The sequence below is a fragment of the Leptonychotes weddellii genome, chromosome 1 (genome assembly GCF_054177405.1).
Source record: "Leptonychotes weddellii isolate Sample4059 chromosome 1, ASM5417740v2, whole genome shotgun sequence".
Classification (NCBI taxonomy): Eukaryota; Metazoa; Chordata; class Mammalia; order Carnivora; family Phocidae; genus Leptonychotes; species Leptonychotes weddellii.
Genome location: NC_138369.1, coordinates 58,153,817 through 58,159,132, shown reverse-complemented (window position 1 = coordinate 58,159,132; position 5,316 = coordinate 58,153,817).

The window sequence follows — 5,316 nt, the reverse complement described above, 5'->3', positions numbered from 1 at the left end:
TGACCGCACGTTTCTATCTCTGGCACCCGACCCCGTGTGGAGTCTCCAAACCCAGCAGATCCCTGCGGTGCGCTCCCATGCCACTGCTCCCGGGGGAGGAAGGGGAGTCTCCCTGGATCTGCCGCTTGTTGGGTCCCTGCTGGAGGAGCAGTGGCCCGACTGTCCCGCGGATCACGGTTTATGGCAACCCCGAGCTGAGAGCCCACTCCTCAGCTCCGTCTCTGCAGCCGGCTTCCCCGCTCCAATACCTGGGAGCTCTGCCACACTCAGGCACCCCCGGTCTTCCTGTGACCTCGAGGGTCCTGAGACCACACTGTCCCCTCAAGGGTTCCACCCCCCCGCTTAGCCACTGGAGCTACATCCCTCAGCAGAGGAGACTTCTAAAAGTTCCGATCTTGTGCTCCGCGGCTCTATCACTTGCCAGAAGCAGCCGGTGGAGGCCCCCTCCCCCTCCATCTATCCTCCTGAATATCGCCTCGGATTCACTTCTCCGCACGTCCTACCTTCCAGAAAGTGGTCGCTTTTCTGTTCAGAGAGTTGTTGCTATTCTTTTCTTTGATCTCCTGTTGAGTTCGTAGGTGTTCAGAATGGTTTGATCCCTATCCAGCTGAATTCCTGGGATCAGACAAAATCCAGGTCTCCTACTCTGCCATCTTGCTCCGCCCACCTCAAATAAATAAAATCTTAAAAAAAAAAAAACCTTCAGAACCACCAGTGAGCTACCTGAGCTGCCTGAGTTGCCTGCCAATATCTACCAGTCAGGGGGAGACAACCTTCTTAGCCCTCATTAGCATAATGGACAATGTGAGAACCTGAGCGGGAACTGGGGCCTCTGCTCGGGGGAGGCCCGCCTAACTGCACTCTGGTGTTGCTGAGTTTCTGTTGAGCTCCAGCTGCTGCCCCAGTAAAGCCTTGCCTGTGCCTTTGAATTTTGGGTCTGGCCTCATTTCTATCATTGTGGGGTCCCAAGACCCCATCTCCAGTAGCAGAAAAGCGATTTTAATATTTCTGCAACTTTTTACATATTTCTGCATCTCTGGAAAGCGGGACAAGGCAAGCTTTCTAAAACTGCCTTTTTTGACAATAAGTGTAGGATTGGAATTTGTCTTTTGTGTAAAGCTGCTCTAGTCCTGAGAAGAATCTCTTTAGTAAGCCTTATTTGACATGCTAGAGTGACTCACTTGAGATATTATTATACATAGAAATAAATGGACCCCCAGCTTTCCTTATATTGTTGGTTTATTATAAAGGATGTAGCTCAGAAACAGCCAAGTGGAAGAAAAACATAGGGCAGAGATCCCTTGGGGGTTGGGGTGGGGGGGTGGTTTGCACAGAGTTTCTGTGTCCTCTCTGGTTCAGCCGCACTCCCAGAACAACGATGTGTTCATCAACCCAGAAGTACTTTGTTTTTTTAAGTCATCTCTATACCCAACGTGGGGATTGAATTTGCAACCCAAGATCAAGAGTAACATGCTCTACCAACTGAGCCAGCCAGGCCCCCAACCCAGAAGCTCTTTAAAGGTTGTTTTCTTTTTTTAAATAAAGGTTTCATTACTTAGGCATCATTGATTAAATCGTCCGTCATTGGTGATGGAACACAATCTCTGGTCCCTCTCGCCTCCCTGGAGGTCACAGGGTTGGGGGTTAGGGTTGGGCTGAAAGTTCTGGCCCTCTAGTCATCTGGTTGGTTTTCAGGTGAATGGCTACCACCCTGAAGCTATGTAGGGGCCCCCACCTTGAGTCATCTTATTAGCACACAAGGCCCTCTTCTTCTCACTTAGGGAATTCCAAGGGTTTTAGGAGCACTGTGCCAGGAACAGGAGGCAAAGACCAAATATATTTTTTTATTATACCACAGAAGAAGAATTATAGGAAAATTCTGTTAACCTCATTTACCCAGGTAAATATAGATAGGTGCCTCTTTCTGGTCCACTTCTAGACATATCTAATGAAGAGAAGAGAAAGAAAATCAAGGTAAGACTCCAGAGTGGAGGACCCACATCTCACTCAGAGTGGGCTCCAAGGGCCAAAGCATCCTGTCCATGGCCCCCTGGGGACAGATTCCTACACAGACACTTCAGAAGTTTCTCCAGCTCGAGGTGACACCTAGATCTATGGTGAGAACTCTGTATTTAACAATCTTTGACAAGACCTACATTTAAAAATGCATTTGGTTGGGGCGCCTGGGTGGCTCAGTCAGTTAAGCGGTTAAGCATCTGCCTTCGGCTCAGGTCATGATCCCAGTGTCCTGGGATCGAATCCTGCATCAGGATCCCGGCTCAGGGGAGAGCCTGCTTCTCCTTCTCCCCTGCCGCTCCCCCTGCTTGTGCTCTCTCCCCCAACCCTCGTCAAATAAATAAAATCTTTTAAAAAATTAAAAAATGCATTTGGCATCTTGAATTTGTTCATTCACGCTATAAATAACTGAAATGCAATTTCATCAAACCCTGCTCAATCATATTAGGAGTGTTTTTCTGGTTTCTATTTTATTATATTGCTCACAATCTATTCCATTTCTTTATAAAGATACTAGGTGGGCTATTTAAAGAAGGATTAAGGGTTTACTCCTTGTGGTTTGGACACCACTTTCTTGTATATATTGATAAGAAAGTGGAAAAATCCATTGGTGTTTCTATAATTGGAATCAGGGAATTTTGTTATGAGTTTTTAAGTTCCATTTCTTTATGAGGTACAAAGTGATAATCCTCCTTGGTGAAATCTGAAAGCCCTTTCCTTCTATTTTAATGATTATTTCCCAAGATGTAAGTAGTCTTTCATCTGTCTGCTGCTGCAATATAGAAGATAGGACTGGTCAAGGAACAGTAGGAAGTATTTGGGACAATCCTTGACTTCTGGAAGGCTATGGAGGGAAAGACCACGAGAAGGAAGAACAAAGGATCACGGACAGTCCTGTTTCCACCCGGAGACCTTACTCCTTTTGTTTGGTACCACCAGCCCTCTGGCCAGTATTGTATTAAGTGTTCCTTCCAATCACAGCTATCACTTTACCTGGTGACAGTGGATCCTGCAGGGCTTCTGCTCATAGAAGTTCCCCCAAACCACCCTTCCCTCATTCTAATCAATGCCTTTGGTATATCCCAAATCACGCCATGCAAAATATCTTTCTGTAACCAAAACCTATAGGTAAAAAATCTGTCCTACCAGATGTCATGATAAACTATAAAGCTTTAGTAATTAGGAGAATGTAGCTTTGGCTCAGGGACAGACTCATAGAGCTTGGGGAAGAATAGAGAGACCAGGATCAGACCTCGCATGGATGGGCCCTGGATTTTTGAGAGGCAGCAGTTCTGAGCAGTGAAGAAATGATGGTGTTTTCAACAGAGATTGCCTAGGGTTGTTGCTCTATTCATAGGATTTTATATATGATTTCGAAACCATTTGATATTATCTGGTGAAGTTAGAGTTTAAAACCCACAGTGGAGAAATTCTGGCACACAAGGATCTATCAAAAATGTTCAAAGCACCCTTATGGGTAATGGCCGTTGCTGTGGTCTGCATGTTTGTGTCCCTCCAGAATTCAGATGTTGAAATCCTAACCCCCAAAGTGATGGTTAATAGGAGGTGGGGCCTATGGGAGGGGATTAGGCCATGAGGATGGAGCACTCATGAATGGAATTAGTGCCCTTATAAAATGGATGTCACAGAGCTCCCTGGTTCCTTCCACCCTGACCCAGAAGAGGACCCTCGCCCAGCCATGCTGCCATCCTGATCTCTTAACTTCCAGCCTCCAGAGCTGTGAGCAATACATTTCTGTTGTTCATAAACTACCCAGGCAGTGTTGTTTCATTATAACTGGACATGTCATGAATGACTACAGCAGCATGTCAACTATTGATGAGAAGCACAAAAATAACATCGAGGAAACAAAGCAGATCACACGAAGCATAGCAAATATGCGAGGATTCCATTTACAGGACGCTCAAAAACAAATAGGCCCAATTCAAAAATGGGCAAAGGACTGAAGAACCAGTTCTCTAAACGAAGGTATACAAACGGCCAGTAGGCATACAGTTATCAGGGAAATGCACATCAACACCATAATTTAAAAGGCAGATAATAGCACTACTGGAGGGAATTGGATTGGAACTCTCATACACTGCTGGTGGGAATGTATGATGGTGCAGTCACTTTGGAAAACAGTTGGCAATCCCTTAAGGTATGATCCAGCAATTCCATTCCTAGGGGTATATGCAAGAGAAATGAACACGTATACCCACACAAACACTTGTACACAAATGTTCATAATAGCATTATTTATAATGGCCCCAAAATGGAAAGAGTCCAAATGTCCATCACTGATCAACAGATTTTTCAAATGTGGCATAGCCATAAGATGGTATGTTATTCAACAATAAAAAGAAAGTATGAATACATGCTACAGTCTGGACAAACCTTGGAAACCTTATGCTGTGAGGAAGAAACCAGTCACAAAGGACCATATGCTGTAGGATTCCATTTATATGAAATGTCTAAAACAGAAATATCTATGAAAACTGTCAGCACATTAACAGTTGTCTATGGTTGGAAAAAGAGATGGGGGTGATGGGGGAATAAGGAATAACTGCTGATGGGCACGGGTTTCCTTTCAGGATAAGGAAAATGTTCTAGAATTGATTGTGAAGATAGTTGCACAACTCCTTGCGCATTTTAAAAACCATGGAAATTGTATACTCTAGATGGCTAAATTGTATGGTATGTGAGTTAGATTTTAATAAGGTTCTTTTTTAAAAAACAAACATAAAAACTGAATAGCGTATGAATCAAAGGGGCATATTTTGGGGTAAAATGATAAAGTTAACCAAGGTATCACAAGAGTAGGAGCTCTGTGACCTCGGGAGAAAGGAAATATCAAAGAACAATTCACATGGTATTCTTTTAGGAAAGCGTCTATTGGGGCGCCTGGGTGGCTCAGTCGGTTGAGCGTCCAACTCTTGATCTTGGCTAAGGTCTTGATCTCACCATCATGAGTTCGAGCCCTGTGCTGGGCTCTGCACTGGGTGTGGAGCCTACTTAAAAACAAAAACAAAAACAAGCAAACAAAAAAGAAAATGTCTATATATATGTAGTGAGATGAGAGCAAATAAGATAGTTAAAGAAATAACTCCAGCCTTCCTGGGAAGACAGAGCCACGTGCCACCCCTCCTGCTTCCTTCTGCTGTGAATCACAGAGCAGGCTGGGCGTGCAGTGAGGCTCCACAGAGAGGCTGGGCAGGGCAGCCCCTCCTCATCCCAGGGCATCCGCACCCTGAAAACACACCTACACCTGCGCGCACTGCTCCCTTCCTTCCGCACAGA